General features: G+C 38.5%; 1 protein-coding gene across 1 annotated transcript in view; it reads right to left on the bottom strand.

Annotated features, from left to right (window-relative positions):
- The window catches only part of elfn1a (extracellular leucine-rich repeat and fibronectin type III domain containing 1a), a 70000-nt gene that overhangs the window by 6319 nt on the left and 38757 nt on the right, over positions 1 to 24924 (bottom strand). The window contains exon 2 of the mRNA XM_061026814.1: positions 17827 to 17928. The gene's annotated coding sequence lies outside the window, so the exon portion shown is untranslated. The remainder of the gene's footprint in view (positions 1 to 17826; positions 17929 to 24924) is intronic.

Below are 24924 nucleotides of genomic sequence, written 5' to 3'. Positions count from 1 at the left end.
TACTCAATAAATTTGAATATAGGGAGTTAAAACACGAAAGTTATTGCACAGTCCATTATTGTAGTCCAGGGATGAGTTCTATCTGTGTGTGTGTGTTTGTAGTGTGTCCACAGCTCTGGGGAAGAAGCTGTTATGAATAAAAATGAATTAAATGATTGAGTACCCTTAATGAATAAAGTACAAACTACAAAATACATTCATAAAAACTAATTGGAAATGCAAACTCATGGAATTTCAAACATGCAATTAAAAATGTGATTAATCATGATTAACTTTTTTTAAATACAGGACAAACTCATGTGTTTAAGATTTTGAATCAGAATATGCTGAGCTGCCTTGGGTTTTCCTTTAAGTGTTTGAGTGTGTACGTGAGTGTGTGTGTGTGTGTGTGTGCGTGTGTGTGTTTGTGTGTGGGGTTGTGGTAGAGGACATAGGTGACAACAGGGATAATCACAGTTAGAATTAAATGAAAGTGACAGTTTACTACAGAGAGTGTACTTGAAACTGTAACCCTACCTGCCACCCTGGACTTAAAGATTATTCCTGCTGACATTTGACCTTTGTCTGAGTCTCATTTAACCTGGAGTGCTGTGGTTCTTCTCATCATACATCAAAGAACATAATGTTCATTTGTCCCCTTTGTTCCCTTGGTTTGACACTTAATAAGATGAGTCTCAGTTTGGGGGTAGAAACCAGAGTAATTGTTAATCACTAATGAAAATCTAATATTTAGGATTGGGTGGTCTGCAATCCTGTATCCCTATTCATTAGCATCTGTTTTGATACTATTACAGTTATCTTGTTTTGCAAATACCCTTTTGATTAAAGGCAAAATAACTTGAAAATAATGTGGTAGGTAATAATTCTGGTTAGGCAGGTAAAAGGGAATGACTTTGTATAAATTAATATGAATGTATATGATTCTAAAGGTTACAGAGCTTGGGCATTTGGCTGTTCTTTCTCTTCTTGTATTTTCTCTGTTCGTCTTATTGAAGTTTATTCTGAGGATCTTCAACATGTCTTATCCCTGAGCAAATCTAACAGACAATAAAACATCCCCTGTGTTTTCACCTACAGTATTCTCATACCCTACGACAAAAACCAACAGTATGTTACTGCATGCTTAATGTTACATTAAAATGACATACAAACCTAAAATTAATAAATAATAAGTAATACAAGAATGATTGGACATCATAATGTTGGAGAAAGAAAATCACATGAGCTCTGAATCATGTCCAGCGGTACACACTTTACTGTCCACTGATAAATATCATATCAGCTGGTACAGACGGGTTCTGTAATCTGAGGCTTTGTATTTTTCACATAGATTTCGGCTCCCCTGCAGGGTGTGATTATATGTTAATGTACAACTCACAGTTTAGATTAGGTGCACTTTTGCCCACTTTCAATGGACTTACTGCAGAAATGCAATGTGGTAGGTCTTCATTGGCATTTCACAATTTCTACTCACCGATTTTCATTCTTTACCCCGTATTGTAAATATAATGTATAATACAGTAAGCTGTATTGCTATGTGGTGTATGCAAAAGCCACTTTCAATAATAACCAATAACCGGTTTAGTTGCTGTCAGCATGAAGATTTTATTGCCATTTCGAGTGCGACAGAGTTCCAGGACCGAGGGCAGACCATTTCACTGAATTTAAGTCCTGCAAATCCAGCTTTCTGCAGGACTCTGTCTCTGAGCACTTAACAGTGCACAGGCCAGGTTTTATTCAAAGATGCATTAGAGTGACATTTTATAACACAAATGAAGGGCAATTTTGGGTGCTTAGAAACAGATTGAAATTGCATTCCTCCCCCGTCTACACAGCTCTGAGAAATTAGATGTAATCTCGCTGACTGTGACCAAGTAATAGCAGTGGTCAGCTTTTCAAGTACAGATAAAGAGCATCCTGTGGTGGAGGACACAGCAACATAATGCCAAAGGCTGCCATTACAAAAAGCACCTTCATGACGACAAAAGAGCAGTGGCAGAGGAGCATTGAAGAAAAGAACACTCTCACAACAGCTGGGAGGAAAGAGGTTCCAAATCAAATGTTGCATGAAATGAGTATGAAAATACTCTGCAGAATATCTGCTGAGGCAAAAGGACCTCTTAAAGAAAGAAATGATGTTTGTTACTCTCAAGCCTCTGACCTTTCATCACAGATAGCGCACAGCAGTGACTGAGCTCTGACCCGACCCTAAACTCGCTCACAGTGTGGCACTGGTGTGAGACGCTTTAGGAGGCTTAAAGGAAGTTTAAGTTGAACCTGAGAAGTCTCGTCTTATTAGAATGCGTCGGCTGTGCTTTGTTTGTCCACAGTGACTCACTCTCTACTGATTCACTTCCTCGCCACTGAAACCATGCATAGATTAGAGCTGGGCTTGTTCCCCCTTGTTAGAGAGAAACACAAACACACACAGGCATGCACACACGGATAGGTGTTGCTGCAGCTTTTGCATGACAAAAATTCAGATTTCGCATTCAAACACGGTCTCTACTCCTGCAAACATGTCCTGATAAATCCACAGCACATGACAACAAAAAACAACGCCTGTAGTGGTGAGTCGTTAGGGGACAAACAAAGCAAGCAACTACATCAAAATTAATTTTCAGTGCTTTGTTTTCATGCAAATCGCACACTGTATATTCAGATCTCCAAATAAGCCCAAGGCATTGAGCAGGGTATGTTTCCTGATGAGAGCTTATGTGTATTTGCCACCACAGACCCTCTCTCCATAATGACAGCAATCTGTGTGGTCCAGTGCGAGCCCAGAGTGCAGCCTTCCAGAACACCCGAGGCATCAGAGCCGAGTTTACTCCCCTATCACACACAGACAGCCATTGCACAGTCTCTTTTTCCATTTAGACTTTATACACTGGGTAATGAAGGCATTTTATTTTTCTTCTCTTCTGTGGATAACCTATTGAAACCCCCGCTGTTGAAGAATGATTCAAACACAACCTTGTAAATTTCAGTTTGCTCGGGGGCCTCTTCATACTTCACTTCTGCTCGGTATGTCATTCGTACAAAACTCTGTAAAATGTGCAGCAATAGAGAGGTCTATTTTTTTTTTGGCAGCAAATAAAGTGACTACATTTGAGAAAAGTATCTAATACTTTGGCGTCTTCTATGAAAATTCACACAAGGGGTGAAACCCCGTTGAAGAAGAATGAGATCTTTTAGCCGCAAAGACGTTCTGGTTTGAGTCTTTAAGTGTGAAGCAGTAGAGTCATTCTCTCTCTCACACAGAGCCTTAGGAGTGCTGCTCCGGCTGCCACAAGAGCCAACGCTTCAAGGCAAACTTTGACACAAGCTCCAGAAAGCCACAATAAGAAAAAAGATCTTAAACCAATGTGTCTGCCTCCCTGCAAACAATCGTCTACACACCAGACTGCACCTCGACACCCTCTGTGGCTATCTCTGCCTCTCAGTCCCCTTCTGTTTCTTTTTACTTGTGTGTCCAGCAATTTCGCCGCGCATACTAAACCGGTATTTCTCTGTTCTATCTCCAACACACGGGTGATATCAAAGGATCAGCTTTAACAGTCTGAGGCTCCTGCGTTTTTCTTGTTTCTCCCCCCTGCGCTTCCTATCTTTGTGCTTTGTGGCGGTGAAGGTGCCTCCATCTCTGAGGACCCTCCTCATCCATACCAATGACTGCCCTTTATTTGATGTCATTGAAAATGCATGCGGGGAAGAATGAAAAGAGTAAAAGATGGGAAACCAGAAGTGGGGAATCAATTGAGTTGAAATGGAACTACTTCTCTCGGGGAGGGGAAACATTGTGCTCACCGAGGTACTGAATTACTTCAAAGAGAAGGAGAGAGAGGGCATATGCTCGGCTTTTAACAGATGATATTAAACTCATACATTAATTACTCCGGGAATATTGAATATTGGAAAGAAATGATGGTCCCGTCTTCTTTGAATACTGTTCGCTTAAAGTTCTGCACTTTTTATTGCTTCAATAAAAAAACTTGGTTTGTCGTTTGCAGCAGACATGAAGTCAGCAGATGGAATTTCTACTTACTGTAACCCGACTTCTCTTCTAAGTGTGGAATATTGTGTGCCACCTCGATGCACTGCATTCATTTGTTTTCCAGACAAAGCCCTTTATTCCCACATGACAATTGGAGTTGCTTCCTCATATAAAAACCGAGCCAGAAGAAACATCCTGCAGAGTATTTGTCACAGTCTGACCTCCTGAGGCTGAAATTACGGGATAAATGTGCTGATATGAAACTGTATTTGGTGTTTCATTGTACTGGGGGATTTGAGATCACTTGAAAACACAAGTTTCTTTTGATCGGATTGATGAAACAACTTTGGCCTGATTACCAACAATGAAATGAGAAGCTTTAAGTACATTTGTATTTTAGGCCTCTCGTGGGCAGTGTAAACGAGCTGTGAGTGTAACGTTCACGTGTCATCAGCATTTTAAGTTGATGTGGTTAATCGTTGTTTCATCCAGTGCTTATGTTGCAACAGTATTATGTAGTGTTTAGCTCAGGTTGTCTTTGTGGCCATCTGCCATATCATTTTCTCTTTAGCTCCGTCATTAGCTCTTCAGTTGCTAGATTCTCTTAACATCGGAAATTCTCTCTCTTCTTGTTTTGGTTGCTTGATGCCAAATGTCCGTTTTGTTGTTGTTTGGTGCTGAGCATGTAACTTAAAGTTGATTTTAAGAGCTGTTTTTTTTTCATGGAAACAGCTGACCATCGCAGCCTCAAATGACATTAGAAGAATAGTAAAAGTGAACCCAAAGAGTAACGTGGCGGTTAAACAGGTTGACAGTGAGCTGGGACTTTTTCTAAACCTCTTTAAAGCTGATGAGAACAGAAGATTAAGGAAATAGTTACCATATGTAGGGAGCAACATCTTTGTGTTCTGCTATGTCAATTGAACTAACCCAACTAAGTACAAAACTGTTTTTGGAGTGTAAAAGAACAACTCTTTAGCCTCAGTATCTGCACGTTATTTTGGTAAGTGAGTGATCTGGTTAGTTTTATGCTCTTTGCTAAAGTCATGTTGTGAAATAGATTGCAACAACAACATATTTGGCTGATATTAATTGACCAAAGCAAATCTAAAAACTGTATATGTTGTTGTAAATAGTTTGTAAATGTGTGTGTTGTCTTAGTCAAACTGTTTAACGGTTGTCAGCTGACTGATCAGCAGTATAAAGCTTCCGTTAGAGCAGGGATAGACAACTTTTATTACAACATTAACTGGATTCCACTGCCAGAGGGCCAAATTGTGAGAAATGATGGGATACTCTCAGTTAGATAATAAGAGTGACTTATTATTTAACATAAGAAACAAATATTTAGCTGCCATCAGAAAGTATGATACCAACATTTATACTCAAATGCACGTAGTAGAGCTCAATTTAACAAGCCAGTATAAAAGCCAACTATAACTACTTTTAAGTGCTATGACCTGACTGTTTAATGGTTATTTAAGTAGGCTATATTTTGCAAAACAGTATTGAAAATGAATCAAGAAATATGTCTCTGTTTCATGTTCTAATGCATTTGATCTATGTGCATGGTGTCTTATTGGCAACCAAGACTGAAATCCGCAGATGATGTGATGCTTCTTCATCTTTATAGTTTATTGATATTAGAAGTTGACTGGCGGGCCGCTTTGAGTGTGGAGGGGGGCCGTTTGTGGCTATGTTTAACTAAACAGCAGACTTGTGTAAGAATGTAAGGGTCAAAATCAAACGCCTCATGTGTTGAAATGGTATTTGTGAAATGTGTTGTAATACAGAAACAATAATGTTAACAAGAAAAAAGTAAATTTTGTTAATAGAGTCTGCAAACAAGTATCATGTGTTCACAGGTAACTAATGCTTAATGTCTATAACACTATTAGAAATAATAATGGGAAAAATATATAAAAATACATAGACCTTTGTTTGTATCTCTTTCCCTCAGTAATCACAGCCATCCTTTAGCAGAGATCAATACAGGACAAATGAAATCCTCTTTCTGCCAATTAGCATTGGTCCCTCCCAATTAGCTGCTAAATTAGCATCAAGATGATAAGTGTGGCTGAAGTGTGAGTTGATCTCAATTAATGCTGATGATACATTAGTGCTAAATGTCAAACGATAGATCATTTTTTGGGGATAATTAAGGCCCTGAGTGAAAGGTTGGATAGATAGAGACGTGCACAGGCATCCTGAATGTAAAACAGCCTCTTGTTCCTTTGAAAAGTTACATTCAGCCCTCTCACTGCTTAGTATTCAACGCAGGTGTCATACTTTGTAAAACTTTAAATGACTTACTGCCCCGCCATCTCTTGTAAATTCCCAATATCTCTCTCTATTGTTCTTCAGTGTATCAAGAGTCCTTCAGCAGGCTCGTGACCTAGCATGATTCAAGCTTAGGGAGAACAAAAAATCTCATTACAAACTAAAAGCTCTACTTTGGGTGACACCTCTTGTAAAGATGATAAGCCATGGAGAATGGCATGGAATCACACCTCACTCACAGAGACAGATGCATCAATGACACCCTGTTGGGGAATTAAAGCAAGCGTAGGGTTTTTGCAGTAAACAAAATAGCAAAGATGTGTGTCCGGCTCAACCTTGCACAGTTTTCTTTACCATTAATGCCGTGATCTCTGTACTGTGCTGCTTTCTGTAACAAAACCATAACGGTTCAGCTCTGCAGCATGCATACTGAGCAGGGAAAAAGCCACTCGGCTATAGAGAGCATTTATCAAAGGGACAGGAGCAAAGTAGAGTTTAATTTAATTCTGTACGTTTGAGAGTAAGATACTACTCGGAATAACACCTGAAGGTTTAAATGCAATTTTCCAGGCCATCAACTGACCATCAACTTTGCACGTTATTTTGGCCCTCCGAGCCACAGAGTCTGCCAGGAATGTCTCTGGCTGCTGACTCATGACAAGTCAGACTTAAGTGAGAGCTACTGGGCATCCTAAGTGTGACAGAAAGGGATTCAACCGGGAAACTGGGTTTCAACATCTTGTTTTTTTTATTTTTTTATAGTTTTATTAAATTCTTGCATTAAGCGCACTGCTGAAAGTTCAGTTATGCTGACTTTGTAAAAAAAAGACAGCTGTCCTTATCTTGGTCAATTACCTCAACCAAGCTGCAGCCAAGGCTTTTTCCCACCAGTTAACCTTCAGAAAGCGACGAGCTAATTCAATTACGCCTCTGACTGACAGAACGACCTAAACACTTCTGATTGACAAGCTGTGAAAAGCTGAGCCGCCTTTCACTGGTAGACTCTTTGACACTTTCAGTAAGACAACATCATCTCAGAGTGTTTGGAGCTAATTGTGGAATCTGATCCTTTTAAACCGATTTACTTAATGTAAATAGGACATCAGACATCACAAAGGCGGATGATTTATTACAACATTTTTAGTTTTTATTTGGCGGTTTAAAGAAAAAATCAAACCTTATCAAGTTGGACAGAGATAATCCCAACGCTCAAAATCGTACTGGCGGAGCATTAGTTTCACATTTTACATTAACTGAACATGAGCAGATATTAAAACATTCAACATTCCCACGCTGAATACTAATTGGAATAGACTGAGGAGGTGGAGGGAGTTATGCTTTTGATGGCAGGCAGCAGTGTAGAAAGAGGTAGAGCTCAGCTGCTGCTGGGCAGACTGATGTTTGGAGGATGTTTGGTGAGAGATACTGCCGGGTTACAGAATGTAGGGGAACATATGCTCGAAAATGTGAGCTACTATAAGCTCCCATTTCAGTGATGACCTTTGATTGGCTTACTATGGGTTTACATTTCTCTGTATGTTTTTGAAATAGCAGCTCCCCTTTGTATCTAGTTCTTTATTATAAACATATGTTCGAGATACATCCACACACAAATACATGACTGAACCTGTTTCAGGGAGCAGTGTGAAATGAGTACCAGGAAAGTGTTTCTTGTCCATATTAGACAACTATTTAAATATACAGCCATTAACCATTCAAAATGTTGCATTATGTTTTATATTGCTGTTTGTTTCTTTTTTTCCTTCAATAGTATAACAAAGATGATTATTGTAGTTCTCTTTCTGTTTGTGCACATGTTGAATTAACAGTTATGCTAACCCTATGATAACATTCTCTGCACAAGGAAATCGTTTTAATTTCAGCTCAACCTCTGTGAACCTATTGTGAACCTAACACTGAAACCCCTGCTCTTGTTTTACTTTGCTATGATTTTGATGCCTCAAATTTTCCTTAACAAATGATGGTAGTTTCTTATAATCGTTTTGATAACAAACTATGAGAAAATATTACTATTTGCCTGCTTGCTTAACTTCTCTCTCTGACATAATGTAAAGATACTGCATGTTTTCAAATTTTACTACAAATGCAATGCATGCAGGGTTTTGCCAATCAGAGACTGTCATCACAGTTCAAAGCAGCTATGATTGGAAATTTGGCTGTCAGCTTTTAGTGGCAGATGGTGCCAAAGATGGTTAGACCTTGGGCACAGATGAAGACCCCCTATCTCCTTTATAGGAGCAAGACAACCAAAGCCCTTTTATTAAACTTCAATTGTCTTAAATTGTTTTCATTTATTTGGCTCTTGGTTCTTTCAGGTCGGTCTGAATCTATTTGTAGTGATTCAGTTTCTGTCTGTACTTGGTTTGCATTTATTTATGGTCATTTGCACATGTTGTTTGTAGCTGTTTCTCATTCTTTCATGGTGCTTTTGTCTTCTCTTAGTGTGTTGTGGCATCTCGATAGTCATTTTGCATCATTTTGTTGTCATTACCTATCTCTTTGTGTCCATTTTGCGTCGCTTTAAGTTGCTTATTTTTGTTGTTGAAAATGTTAGCATGTCTTTGTGCTTATTTCAGATGTCTTTGTTGGAATTTAGATATAGCTTCGTGGACATTTTGCTTCTGTCTGTTTTTTCTACATCCATTTTTAGTTGTTTGTGTCTCTTTGAAGTCTTTTGAACTTTTTTGCCTCTTTGTGTGAGTTTGAGAATCTATTTGGCAATATTATCTATCTAACAGAGGCTCTGGCCTAAAAGGCAAGATACGTTTCACAACCAGTCGTAAGGATGCTTTCAAGCTTGTTGTGGTCAGCCGTAGCTGATGATAGTGCATGGAGTTTAAATACAGGAGTTTGTTATGACTGTTTGTGTAGGTATGCAGTCAGAGCTCAGAGGTATCAGCTGATGATCATTAGATTTAGGGAGAATAATAACTTACTGATTATCTGCACCTACAGTATGAAGCCTTGTTTCAGGACACAGAAAGGAACATTACAGTCGGACCATATGACAGGAAAAAAATAAAAATGTGCTAGCAAGGAAGTGAGATAAGTCAGACTTTTCCTGGTGTCGCAATTTGATTCGTCTATGATGAATGCAGGGATGGAAGGAAACACGGGGGAGGCAAATGGAAACAACCACCCTGTGTGATGCCGTTGTTCGGAATAAATCTGTCTCTCTCTCTCTTGAAAGGAAAGTTATTGTCTCTGACAGGGCAGATTATTTCAGGCTCCATAAGGGGCAGACGTCATTCTTGACACTCAAATTGAGTGAAAGGGTTTTTTTTGGTGCACCACAGCAAGCAAAGTGTAGACTTGAAGGAGATCTCAACAGGAGATGACAGGTACACCACTGGGAGGACTATCATCCCAGATAGGCTAGAGGATGCAACAAATAAATGCTTTAAATGCTAATGGACATTTGTGGAGATAAACAGGCATAAATTGCTCTGATAACTTTGAGTCAGAATTTGCATTTTTATTGTTGTTGTCTGTTTGAATTCACTTCCACAAAGGCAGACGGAGCAAAAAAGACCTTTCGCTTCTTTGGTTTAAAAAAAGGTAACTGTTTTATCGCTGAGGACAGATATTTAAGTGCAACTGGGCTAGCAGAGTCACCTTCCGCTTGAGTATAGCTTCAAAGTGCAAAAGTTTAAGCAGCCGAAATGAAGCTGTTTCAGTGTTTGTTAACACCAGGCTCTATTATTTTCATGCATAATACAAGTCCTTCATTCAAAAACAACTTCCTGTCTTTCACAGGGCTCCTCAATGCTTCTTGTTCACTATGTTTGTCTTGCCAAAATATGTCATCTGTTTCATAGCTTTACTCAAGAAAGGAGTCATCATTTAACAATAAAGTAAAACATCACAAGGTAACTGTGGGAGATATTCAAGTAGTCAAGTAAAACAAGGTTTTACTTTAAAGTGACTGTATCAAATTTAAGACAAATCAAATATACATTACAAAATGTCATTCATTACTGTAAGCTTTACATATTTTCAATATATATTTTCAATATATTTTTAATTAACGTGATGTAATACTGCCTCCCTTAATCGTCCTGGGAGGGTTTGAAAACCCAATTCTCGTAAAGCCTCACTTTCAGTCCATTGGTTTTGAATACAAGTGAGGTGAACTTGTAATACATTTTTCTTTATTTAGCCGTTATTTAACCAGGTAATTTACCAATTAAGATCAAGATCGCTTTCACAAGTGTGACCTGGCCAAGAGGGCAGCAGCACATGTCATTGACACATGGTTGACAGGATAACAATTTAAAAACACAGGCACTGTCCAATGGTCTCACTTTCTTGACATTTAAGATGGAGCCAAAGGCTTCAAGCAAAATTAAATCTGCCAGTGTCGAGTCGTTCTGGAGAATGTTTCATTCAGAGGGGACAGCAAAACTAAACGCTTTTTCCTGAGCACAGTGCAGAGACAAGGAACAGACAGTTTCAAAACATCATAGTGGCTTTTTTTGGAGGTATGTACACAAATAAGAAGGAACTAAACCAAGAAGAGTGGTATAAATAAGAATAATAATAAGTGTGTATATACACCTGCGTACCTTAAAGAATGGCCAATCAGATTTAGTATACAAGTCACAGTGATGAGTAAGGCCCCTACAACCAGTAACAAATCTCAAAGCACAGTGATACACAGTGTCCAAGACTGTAAACATTTAGCTGAAGCACCTGTGTACAGCACATCTCCATAATCCAACAAAGGCAAAAAGGTTTATGACACAAGAAGTTTTCTAGCTCTACGGGAAAAGCAGGATTTATTTCTAAAGTAGCCGTCTAACTTCACCTTACGTTTGGAGACCAAATTGGCAATATGTGCTTTGAAAGAATTCTCAATCAATAAGGAAACGCAAGTGCTTGTACATTTTGACTAACTCGATTTGATTTTCTTGGGAAACTACAATCTGTGGGACATTAAGTGGTGACTCATTAAAATGAAAGAAAACACAATATGAACATGCATTATCTGTGTTTAAGCCAATTTTTAGTTTCTGCAGACAAGACTAGACAACATTGAACTCTGACTGAAAAAACTCAAAAGCTGTGTGACAGATGGCGAACAGCAGTTGATGATGCTGTCATTGGAATTAAAACAATACATGGCATTAAACACATCTCACACGGATTATCATGCAAATAGAAAATAAAAAGGTCCTAAAACTGAACCTTGGGGCATGCCCTTTGAGACCTCCAGAAAGGAAGAGGTGGATCCTACCATTTGCAAGCATTGTGTTCTGGCAGATAGTATGCTGCTTGCTTTAATACACCAATATGATGGGAGGAAATTGTAAATAATTTACAATAAATGATAAATTTGATCTGATGAAAATCAGATTGGGCTCAATTTAAGTTTATTTGATGTTCAGAGTACCTTTGCATGTGTTACTCAATGCAGCTGTGTACCGAAAAGCCAGCTCTGCACAAATCTTCATCACACAAAGTTGGAGACAAGTGATTTATTACACCTCCAAATAATAGAAAAAAATCACTCTTGGTGAGTGATTCTTTGTCGGGACTGTGGCACAATCATGACACATCACCGCCCAAGTTGGACAGTCAGACACTGATAATAATCTATAATCCATTTGAAATGCAATTTACAGCTTTAGTGCAATCTTTCTAAAGAGATAAGTTGGAAATATATAAATACATCATCAAACATAAATCAAACCTGAAATGGTGAGATCATTTTCTATTTAATAATGTCTAATTTGACAGGGATTTGTCTGTTTTCTGTCAATAAATCATGACTACAGCCTATATTGTTATAAATATTAACTTGCTAATGCTTTTAATGCTATTCTGAAACAATATTGTATTTTTAATCAATCTTCTATTGTTTGCATGAAGAAATCACTCCAAGCAGCATATCCACAGAATTGTATTGGCTACAAGAAACGTCACTCATCGACACAGTTGCATACAATTTGCCAGAACAGCACCGGAGCAGACACCACCTTTCAACTCAGGCTCTCATTGGCTATCATGGGCTGGGAACAGTAAATTGAAGGTCCTAATTGGCTTAATCAGGTGTCCGTCAGAAGGTCAGTGAAAGGCCAGCATTTTGATCTTTAGCAGTTGAAAATCATAAAAACATATCATTACCAAAAATACAGCGGTGGCAAATTTGAAGCAATCTGTGGAATTTATGGATGTATTGTGTTGGATTAAATGATCATTGGATTTGGATCGTGAGGATCGTTGCTGATGCATCAGGACCGTTCTACTTAAATTGGGAGAGTACAGAAATGTTTTAAATGGTAGGTCAGAAAAAATCATTGCTTCCTTTTCGGTGGTTTGACAGATGTGTAGATTGATGCTGCTGTGGTGGTTGAATCCACACTCACTGATGGGCACAGGAGGGCTGTCTGTAAATTTAAGTATGTGGTTCATCTCTTATGTTGCAAATGAGAATATGGAATGAGCCCAAAAAACATATACATTGCTGATTAGTAGACAATGAACAAATCTGGTTCACCTATTTAAATCCTTAGTCAGGGTCACTCCTAGTCAGAGGACAACGAAAAGGGAGACAGACGAGTGAGAACATAAAAGCAGATGGCCGGAGATCCTACTTTAAAGGTGAGTGGCCTCAAGTTTTTAATCCTTCTTCTAAACCAAAGCCTCAATTATCGCTTCTTTTCTCACTCAGGAGTTTCACCGAGTCAGTGTTTGAAAATAACATGCACATTATCAGTGTTTGTTTTTATGGATTTAATTTAAAACGTATAATTCTAACAGAGACAATAGGCTTTGTTTTTTTTGTCCCCTGGCAGAATGCCTGAATGATGTGTAATAAAGATGTAATAAGAGGGAAGAATGAAGGTGTCATGAATCAAGAAATGTCTGCTGTCGTGCTGAGAAAGTTGCCACAGCTCTTTATCGATGATGTGGGAAAAAAATAATTAGATAGTCTGTAATAAAAGCCTGACAACTGTCTGTCAAAGCTATGTAACTTTCATGCATTATGATAACCTTATTCATTGCTAAGACTGGGTGTTGGCCTGTACAAGCATTAATTTACAAAATACAACACTTGATTATAATGGGGGAAGACATTATAAGAACAATGTAAGAACAACATTTGACATGTTTTTGTTGGGTCAGGGGCGATTTTAGGATCAGACTTTTAGGGGTGCTCAGCTCCTAAAGTAATTGTGACATATATAGTTTAATCCTTCTGCTAAACAACTAATTTCACTGAACAAGAAATATTTAACTACATGTATTTTTAATTTTAATATTGCAATATGTGCAATATTTCAAAGCCTTTTAGTATAATAGGAAATGTTACTCATTGATAGATAGATAGATCTTTATTGTCATTGCAAATTAATACCACGGAACTCTGTAGGAGCAATCCAGCTTGTTGAGCCACATTTTAATGCCAATACTATTATACTTTACTATCTTGAAAGTTTTGAATGCATGACATTTACATGTAACACTGCATCTCTTACACGATATCTGAAGTAAATTATCTTGGACCTATACCAACCATGATGACATTTTTGTTAGGCACAAAGCCTAAAACTCCATATCGTCATGCCGAGTAATTCTGAAACTCACTTCCTGTGTCTGCCAGTAGATACCTGTTGGTTCGATTGTGACTTTTGGATCAAACCAACTGTAGTGAGGTATGTGCCCCCGTTACTATTATTTCAGGGGTGCTTTGATGAAATTTAGGGGGAGGAGTCACTGTCACAAAAGGAGTCACAAGTGATTTAAAAAAAATCAACTATATTAGAAGTCATGACAGCTCTGTCGCAACAATTGGATGATCAATGTGTGAAACAAACTAATATAGAACCATACAGAACCAGTGATGGTTTAGTTTGGTATTTTGTGATTGATCAAATGCAATGCTTATCATAAAGTGTAACATCTAGCCTTGTATTATGGATCGTGCTGCCTTGAAATGGTGCTATTCTGCCTATCGGAAAAAAAGACACAAATATAGATGCCATAGATACCACCAGTTGTGTTTTTGACTGCATTGATCAGATAATAGTATGCACTGTTTTGGCGCCAACAAACACAACAGCAGCCAACATGCCAAAGTGAGATAACAGACCAGAGTGAGGTTGATACATCGAGCGATCGAGGAGGAAGGGTTACATTCCTTTGATGAGTTGCAAGCTCAATAATTGCCATCCATACAGATGTTTTATAACCACTTTATGTGGCTAAATTAAGGCTTCCTCTGGATCCATGTCTCTCACAGGCTAATCCATGATGCTCTTTAAAGTAATCCATTCAAATAACTCTTCTTGAGTGCCATCAATTAGGAATCCAGGTTAGCGTGGGAGCTGGCACTACAGCTTGATAGGGCTAAAGCCTTAAGCTGTTGTGACCTGGATGGAGGATGGCAATCAAAGGGATTAGGGACCTTACTCTGAATCCAATGCCAACTTTTATACTTATTTCATAGTCAAATCTCGTAATTGAGTGATGAATTAAAATGGAAACAAATGTACAAAAGTAAAGTTGCCGGAGCTGTGACTGTCAATAATACCTCTAAGGACGGGGAGTAGTGTTTAAAACAAAATGTACAATAAATTCTTCTTCCATCATTATTCCATTTCTTCTTCTTGTTTCTTTACAAACCAGTTAAATTAAAGCATATATCTCTACAGAAAAACTGTGAAATATGGGTCCCCTAAAAGAAAATAGCTCTGGACACTCTTTTTTTTTTTTAAATGAAATAATTAAACTGGGACTTTTGTGATCCCTCCTCGGCCCTGGACACACAAATTTGTCACTTTACCCTCTCCAGCAGCAGCAGCCCTATATCTCCACCTACGGTTTTAAAAATTATCACCTGAGGAAGACCTCTGGTCGAAAAGGTGTACATGAATAAAGGCTTTTTGTAGCATTGGAGAAAGTGTGCAGGCACATCTTCTTTAAAAACATCACCTGAAAAACAATTCCCATGGCCTTTCAAACCTATTTTAGGATGGGGATAAGTAGTAGGTTTATTTAGCTTGTTCATGCACTCCATTTACAATCACGTTTTAAAATTAAATCTTTAAATTGCTGTAGAAATATTTATGGAAGTTCAAATTAAGTAAAATCCCCTTTGGCTTCACTTGAAAGGCAGCGAGAATGAAATCAAAGTCAATAAATTGATCCAGCACTAAAACCCCACGTTTGATGTTTCCTTTGGGGACTTAATGTTCAGAGTCTATGAGAACATACACTCCCATATATCATAAAGGCTTTTTTCTTTAAACTTCTAGTCTTAATTAAATGTGACTCAAACAGCTGCCGAAGTGAACATAAAAGTCAAAGAAAACAAACCTTTAAAGAAAAACATCAAAATATACTTTGGTTAATGCACTGAAAGAGCTGACTTATTCTCCATGTTTAAGGGCGTCGGGCAGATCTTGCACACTGAATGTATTGTTGCAATGATTAAGGCGACATGATAACACATAACTCCCAGAATACATTATCTACAGTGTGAGAAATGCTTTTCAAACACGTGTAAATTATTTGTATCTGCTTTGTTTCTGGAGCAGGGTCATTATTATCATGTCTCTCCAGAGCCCTCTCATGTTCAGATTGCTTCTCTCTGTTTGGTGTGAACTTCTTTGTTGTTAAATTGGCACTATAGGACGTTTTTATGCAGTCCCATTTTGGAGTCAAGTATTTACAACTAAGGAACAGTTTTTTTACACAAGAGAAAATAAAATTGCATGACAGAGAAGGAATAAAATTACAAGCTTGTTTTGTTAGATATTTATGTACATGAGGTGGAAATGTGATGTTTTTACTTGCTAATAACATCTTACATGCTAATTGTTATTAACCAACTTAGTGCATTGAAATTTTATATTGACTAAGAATTTTATTCAAATACATCTAGAACATGGGGGGCTGTGGCACTGGATTTTCAAACATTATAATTTACTTCTTGTGATCAAGATAATTTAAATGTAATATATGTAATGGTGATGCTCCATTATGCCAACAGCTGTAATTGCAGCTTTCAGGCTGTTTGCCACCTCTCTTTATTCTTGTGTAATAGTGTGTCCACCTTTGGCTACAATTAAGTCAACAGCAAGAGGAACGTACAGTAGGAACAAACTGTACTGCTGCTGACATGAGCCTTAATAAAGCCAAAGGGGACTCCCCATCTGCTCTGATTTACATGACTTTAGCCCATTAACGAGTGAGTCAGTTAAATAGAGAGGCTGTGCAAGTTTCTGAAAATGTGTTTCAAGGAAAAAGAGTCAATGATGATTAAAAACTTGAGGTCATGTCCTTTTTGTTAATAGGCGCATAATTACCGTACATGCAGCGCTCGTTGTTTGATGCATGCGTATGTTTCATATCAGTGTGCACATATTAGAGGGAAATAACTTTCTTTCAAAATAACTTTCAAAGCATGGCACGTTAGCTTAATGCTATAGTTAAAGGTGCACTATGTAGATTTGGTGGTGAAATTTCAAAGTTGGAGAAGTGAAACAATTCTATGCTATAGTTTCTGAACTCAATACACAAACTGTCCTCAGAGGAAAATTGGGTCCCTGGAACACTGCCAGAAGAGTTACGGTTTCACTGTTGCGGGCCCCCCACCATAACTTATCGCGTATCATTTTATCTTCAAACAGGGTTACAGGGACCAAATTTTCCTCTGAGGACAGTTTGTGTATAGAGTTATGGACACATACCACAGAAGCTGTACACTTCTCCAACTTTCAACTTTCTCTACCAAAACTACATAGTGCACCTTTAAAAAGCATGCTCCTTCAGGTGAACATGTTTAAAATGTCCAAAACAAAGTCCAAAGAACAACTGAACTAAGCAAAGGATCAGGAGGAGGAGAAGAAGAAGAATTTAAAAAAAAAAAAAAAAAAAAAACTGTCTCAGCCGGGTAACCATACAACCATATCTGGTAAAGAACAACTGTTTATTTTAAATCCCAGTTTGCATATTTGTAAAATACTGATGCACTCTGGATAATCATATCTTATTGCTCAAAATAAGTGACCCTGTCTGATTGTTTTTCTTGTGCAGCTTTGCTCTTTCATTTTTTTTTTTTTGCATTTAAAAAGAATAATTTCAAATAGAGATTAGAAAAAAATAGTAAAGAATAGAGCAGAATAAAATGACAAGTGATGAAGTAGTTTGAGATGGTTACAAAAATAGAACTAGAAGAAAAAGTAAATTAATCATCTCTACAGGTATGTGTTTGTTGCCAGAAAAAAATACAAACCCGAGCCTATTGTGTTTGTGTACGTTGCCTTGTGAGCCCTCTCGTAAACATTTAGTTTATCAGTGGAGAAATGCTTCTCTGGATGAAAGAGCAGAAGTTGAGCGACGGACGCTTGAACACAACAACAGTCCATAGAGTGATATGCAAACTGTGCAACATGTCCTTTGAGCGACATGTCTTTGGCACTGTCCCTGTCATGAGTATTGACCAGAAGCTTAGCGATGGATTCTGTGTGATCCTCTTAGGAAGCGTTTGCTCATGCAGAGCTGCAACAAGCAAGTGTACCAAATACCTGCGCTTACGTCTGTAATCTAGGCTGAAGTCCTCGCAGCGAGGGACCATCCCTGGTGTCCTTCTGCAGGGCAAGTGTTCACGGATTCCTCTTTTGTTTACTCTGAAGGGGGGCGGGAAAAAACAGCAGAGATACTTATTAATATTTCAGTTTGAGAGTTTTGTTTGAGAACAACTGAGTGCAAGAGAATGGATTTAGCATGTCAACCACTACAACAAGCACTTAACATTTTCACACATACACGTATAAAGTCAACATGTTAAATCAGTGTTATGAAACCTGCTCGTTCAGAGGATAACCCTCTTTGGCATTGCAGTCTCCTAAATGAATTCAGCAAGTATGAATCCTTTTTTTTTTCCTTTTTTCATTTGAAGATTCTGAACCACCTCATTAACCTTATCTAGTGAGCACGAGCTCAAAAATCCTCTGTTTCAGTTTCCGCTCTTTCCAAAGTTAGTTTTACTAATTAAACAAACATCAGGCCCCCCCCCTTCCCCCCACCCCCCTATCATCTTAATGACTCTCGGTAAAAGTGAGGAAAAATGTGCTGCTCACACCGCCCTGGAGGGAGGGAGGCCGCATGGGCACGTCATGCATTTTTATTGGAAGTTAGAATAAAGGGAAGAGAAGCTTTGTATTGCAGGGAGATGTTTTGTATTCGCAATAATATACGAACGAAACATGATTTCCTCATCTTTTGTGCGCTGCTCATGCTTGCTTTATGGTTCTGTTTACACACAAATTCTACAGCCTTTTTTTCCCCCTGCCTACATACATATTAATATCTGCATAGCTCTAGATAACGGCACGATCCAAATTCATATTACTCCTCCTGCTCTAATGAAACAATTCAGCTTTCTCATCCCTTGTGATTCAGAGTGTATGACATGCTGTATCAGATATGAAGCTCGGGCAAAATTCAATCGCCAACAATCAGTAATGGAAATCTGCAAAATGGCTAGATTTCCCGTAAATGAGAGGACAATAGATAATGCGATTCAATTAGCTGCTAAGGCCGCTATTTGCATTCCAGTGAAAGGGGTGATAGTTTAAGTGGCCCCAGGCAGCTGCCTTTCAGCAAAAAGGCCATGACGACACAAAAAAAAAAAAGCGGAACCAAAAGAAAAGAGGACTTTAGGAGTCTTCAGCAGTATTCTTTTAATTACTCATCATAATGACTCCATTTAGCTGTTCAATGACCCGTTTTATGGCATTGAACAGGCATGGGAAGCTCTCTGTCCTTGGCAGGGTCAGTCCTGCAGCTGCCCCGGCCCTGCCATGCTCCAACCAAGAGGACATTTTTTTTCTTCTTCTACTTCTTTTTCCCACCCACTGGGCTTTGACAGAAAGGCTTCCCAAGATTTTCTTCCCTCGAAACACAAATGAAGCATGGACTCACCATCAATCCATAAGGGAACTCAAGTCAAAGAAGGGTTCATTATATGGAGGAAAGCAATTATTCTTAATGAGTGCTGCCGTGCGTTAGACAAAGACAGGTTTTTCATGTTGGCACACACCATAAAGAGGGCACAAAGTAGCTTCTGGGAATATGCACATCTAAATTAACATTATGAAAATAAGTGTCTACAAAAATGTAGAAGAACTACAAAACACCTCATTTTGCCACAACCTAAGGAGACATTTTCAGAAAACGAGTGACTTTTCTATTTGGAGAAACGGAGCATCGTCGCTTCAGTCCTAACAGCTCCGGCTTTAGTGTTGTTTAATCATGAGATGTGATTTAGGTGAGGATGGGTTAAGGTTGCAGCCCCGAAGCAAAAGGTGCAGAAGGGGCGGAGTGAGGTCGGTGAGGAGACATAGACCCCATATGGTCTCGAGGAGCTGGAGTGTCTGGCAGACTTCCAGGATGCTGACCCAGAGCACTGAAAGGTTGAGCGCTGGCACCGATCTGATGTGCAGAGGAGCGAGCATGGATATGAGGGTAAAAATAGCTCGCTGTGGTCAACAGCTTGACGCAAGATGAAATCAATGGCTATTTATTCACTTTTTATGCCAGTTATAGTGTGTAAAGGATATTTGAGGTAATTTATTTTAAATTAAGCTATGACTACTTTAAGTGGATGCTAAAAAAATCAAATTTGTAACACATTAGGAAGGGATTATAGATTTGCTATTCAAGACAAGTTGTGTTAAATCTATTTGAATAAAGCAAGCTGTTAAAATATTCAAGAAATACATGACCCCGAGTCAAATTATGTGTGCCCCCCTCATCTTTGTGCATGAACAGGCAAACTGTCTATCTTGTTGTGCCCATTCATTAATTGAAGAGATTAGTGCGCTTAAGTGGTTTGCAGAGGGAAGGCCTCCACGTTAGAGATAAAGACAGGAGAAAGGGAAAGTTAATATTAAATTGAAGTTTTGAGAAAAATCAACCGGGGAACTGATTTCTTCATTCAGTATGACACACTTTCTGTTTTTGCAGTGTCAGTGCAGCAAAGGGAACCCCGACATGTGTGCAGTGGTGATTCCGGTGTCCTCGGCAAAAAATCAATTAGTGGCCCCTCCGACCAGCGTTCATAACCATCATGTCTGCTAGTGTCCCGACGCTTACTCCACTTCCTTATTTTCTCCTTTTTCTTTTTTCTCTCCTATAGCCGGATAATTCCTCTTTGTTGACTTTGATTGACAAACTTTGGTTTTCACAGCAATAATGCATGCAACACTTATCAGGGCAATGAGAGTGAGCGTTGTCAGATTGTTGCCCCGTTAGGGAGGTCACAATTTGCACATTTTGGGCCACTGCTTTGGTTGTATTTGTGAGCCCTCAGGGGCCCCCTATTGGTCTGGGGCCCCAAGCAGTTGCCTGCCTCGCCTGTTGACAAACAGCACCTCTGCATGTGTGCTTACTTAACTTGATTTATTGATTATTAACAGCAGTACACATATTGTACATCACTTTTTATAGCCACAATTAAGTCAATTAATTGATGATAACTATTTGAACCATCTCCTGATTGATTTTCTGTTGCTATATCATACTTGGTATGATTGTTTTGTACCCCTATAAGCCCTGGTTAATAGATCATCTCATACAAACCTGCACATTTGAATGATCCTGTTGAAAAGGAAGCTGCCATGCACTCATACATTTTTCAGATGCCGGTGAACAAAAAGTTCAATACAACATTTTTCAATTTATTTAAATTGAACAGCCTCGGCAGCAATATGCAAATTTCTCACATAAAGATTTCCGCTCTCTCCCTCTACGCTAACAAAACTCATCTCAAGTGTTGTACTTCTGCGTGAACCCGGTGGGCAGCAGGTGCTACCAACAACCATAACTAATTTAGAGAAAGAGTCCTTCAAAACTTGTTGACCCTGACACCATGCTGTATTAAAATGCAGACAACATACTGTTCCGTCCAATTTTATAATACAGATCCATTAAACACTATCTATACCACATTTTTTCTAAATAAACGAAAACAAACAAACACAAGTTCTTCTGATTGTGGTAACCTGTTTGAGTTATGTGTTTTTGACATCGATGTAGGTCAGACTCTGAACATGCAGTCTACTTTTGTCTCCTTTCATGATTTTTGAAACGATTGACTCTCTATCAATGAGTCTGATTCTGCTCAAGGTTTCTGTCTTTCAAAGAAAGTTTTCCTTTGCAGGTATTGTTATAAGTGCTGGCTCATCATACATCATACAAATGAAACAGATTTATTTTGAATAAATCAGATTGCAAAAGCAAACAATGAGCACTAATTAATTATGTTTTAATAGTTATCTCCTTTTAGTAGCAGAATGCCAAAATGCCATTGAAAACTACAAATTAAATGAACACATGATTTGCTCCTTGCCTGGCACACTTCTGTCAGAGTAACTTATAATAACTCAGAGAATCTTGGTTGTTTTTCCTGGATGACACAGTTTAGGTGTTGCATATATTATATTGAATATGTACCTCACTGATCCTGAGCTGCCAATCACAGAGGACATCTCCTTTAAAAAGCACCAAAAAAAAAAGTGTGGCAGCTGGAGTGGAGGAGTGTGGATGAAAATTTAGCAAATCTTTGAAGCATGCTGCACAGGCAACAGTCTGCACACAGTGAGAAGCAGACCGGCTAAAAGTATCGCTGCTCTTAATGGGTCCACTCTCATGTGAGAGAGAGTGTGTGATAAGAGGGTTGTTGTTAAATTTTAACTCTGCTGCTTTAAATCTGCATTTGTCTTTTAAAACCACCCAACAGTACTGAAAGAAAACACTACCTGAGGCTTTATTGGGATAGGATTTATATGCAGCCAGCTTCCAACTGTCCATGTATGAACGAACCCGGAGGGGCAAAGTTATTAGATTTACATATTTTCTAATATTCAAGATGTGAAGTTCTTGATTTAACGTCTGAGTGATTCAGTCTCAGTCGAGCCTGAAGGTAAAGAAAGTGGAGAGCAAAACAGCCGGCTTCCCCCTCTGGAGAATAAAAGAAGATGTGCTGCCTGTTGAACCCTCAAACAACAAGCCTGTAGCTACAGTAGGCAACACACACACACACACACACACACACACACACACACACACACACACACACACACACTGGAACACACATGCCTACTGCCATTTAAACACTTACCCATATGCATTTATATGCGCACAATAAACTTTGAAATTGCCTTTCTAAAAATAGACATGTGGTAATACTTACAGTACCGTCAGCCATGGCAAATGCTATCTACAGCAAAAAGCACATTCCACACAGAATGGGTGTCCTGATAGCTTTACGGAAGGCAAGATACTGGTGTTGCTATTCCTCCGCTCATTCAATATTAAAGTGGCACTGCTTGCTTTCTAGAGCACACATAATGATGTTGTAACGACTCGACAGGAGAAATAGAACATGGATGCTTGTTTGGACAGTACAAAGTGATCGTGTGTGGAAGGTTTCTGGGCGAGATAAACTCTGAAAGACCAAACATCACAAGACATTTTCGTCCTACTGTGATCCACATCGAAATTTCAATGCATGTCATGCGAGAAACTGACTCTTAGTCATGTATGTTAAGGTTAAAATTCTCATACATTCTTACTGTACATGCTACCTCATCTAAAATTTACCCAAAAGATGAAGAATTCAGAGCACCCTATAGCCTAGCGGTCATACCACGTGCCCCAGAAGAATTCACATCAAAGACACGTGACAGTGTTTCAGCCATGTGACAAGATGTCACAAAAGTTAATGGGCATTTTTTTACGAAACTGCCATTGGGTCACCTGATTATTACGAGCTGTATGAATATATAGCAAAACCATATGCTGTTAAATTAGTTAGCTTCATAAGTTGATCTCTTTTTTTATTAGAAAACTTGAATAATTTGACTTTCAAATCCATCACACATAGCAATATTACTTGAACTTTCACTATCGATCAATACTAGTAAATCTGCAATATTACGCAAAAACTTCCCCCATGGGGATCAATAAACTTTATCTTTATCTTTACTTTACATTATTACTATACACCATTTACTTTTATTTACATTTATAACATATTAACTACTGTTAATGTAATTGATAGTACTATTTTTTTCTGCTTAGCTTTTGCCTTGATTCTTCATGAGGCAATGTAACTTTTCGTTAAAATATACATTTCATATTTTATTTTTTCCATATTGGATGATCTGATGTGTAAATCGTATTTGTTTAATATAATTCTGGAGCAATCTGGCACTAGCATTTTGGGAGTGGAGGATGGGGAGGGGTTAGTATAGTTCTATGTTGTCTCAGTTATATCTTTTTCACATCTATTTTCACTGCACTTTGGCAAAAGGCTTACACACATATAGACTTTCCTTCAGTCCCTCAGTTGAATCTGTACATTGACAGTACAGAGAGGTCTCTCTTTGTAAAAAACAAACAGTCCTTCTCTTATTCAATCGCTCCGTTGGTCTGAATTCAGTTTCTACACTATCAAACAGAGCGGCTAATATGAAGTGCAGTTTGTGTAGGTAAAAACGTCATCCTTTTAGGTTCACAGCAGTAACAAGTTGACCCTGAGCTCTGGGGCAACACAAAAATAAAAAATAAATATTATTTCATGACCACTCATTGCTGCAGTTACGGGACATTGAATCAATAGAAATGTACATTTCCAGATGGAGTGTTTACCATTTTTTGAAGTATTTTAACATATATTATTTTATGAGCTGTGTGTCACGCAAGTGTGGAACCTCTTTTGTTGTTTGAACATGTGAAAGCTGTGCACTTAACCTTTCAACATTTCATTTCTGAGGTGCTTTCACAATCTTTTGTTCGAGTCTTTTTCCGCGCTCTCTGAACACACACCGAGGGGCATGGAAGCAGGGAAGCTATTAAACAGCACAAACTCCGGGGCTGTTTTGTTTAGTCTGGGGAATCATTCATTTAATGTCTCATCTTTGCTTTAAAAGTTTCTCCTTCTCCGCTTCCAGGCCAGCTGTGAATAGTGATGAATGGTTACAGAATCCGTGCCCGAGAGTGGCCTTACACACAAGCGGGTGACAAAGACATTAATGTACTCCCAGGTCTGTTTCTGCTCTCAAGGATTATTCATCAGGAACATCTTGTGAAGCACCATAATGACTTTTTATTCTCGCTCGCAGTCACATCTCTTGAGTGACACAGGCAGTAATTTGTTATTATCTGGAATAAGTGGGGTAGAATGATAAGGATGACAAGTATAACAGGGGCTCTACGTGGTTGTAGCAGATTTTCTTCAAGGCAGAACCAGCTAAAGAGGGCTTTGTGTGGTGTGGTATTCTGGGATATTCTGGATATAGACCAGTTAGGAGCATGTGCACTCTGGAGAACAGACTAATGCACATGGGCTCTTTTCAGGAAGAGAAAGGATTCATGCCACATTGTGCACTTTCAGTACAGGGATGCATCAAGCCCATGTAAACCACCTCCTGTATTTATTTTTAGCAATACTAGTGTTCTGTATGTCTGTCATGTTAAATACAGAAACTTGTGGACCCTTTCTATCCAAATAATTTCTATTTGAGTTTGAAGTTGAATAATTTCTCACCCAAAGTGTACTGTGTACATTTCAACGGCTACTTCATGTCAAAAATAATTCTGTTATTCCCATGAGCTAA

The sequence above is a fragment of the Labrus mixtus genome, chromosome 20 (assembly GCF_963584025.1).
Source record: "Labrus mixtus chromosome 20, fLabMix1.1, whole genome shotgun sequence".
Classification (NCBI taxonomy): domain Eukaryota; kingdom Metazoa; phylum Chordata; class Actinopteri; order Labriformes; family Labridae; genus Labrus; species Labrus mixtus.
This window is presented reverse-complemented; position numbering and strand designations above follow the sequence as displayed.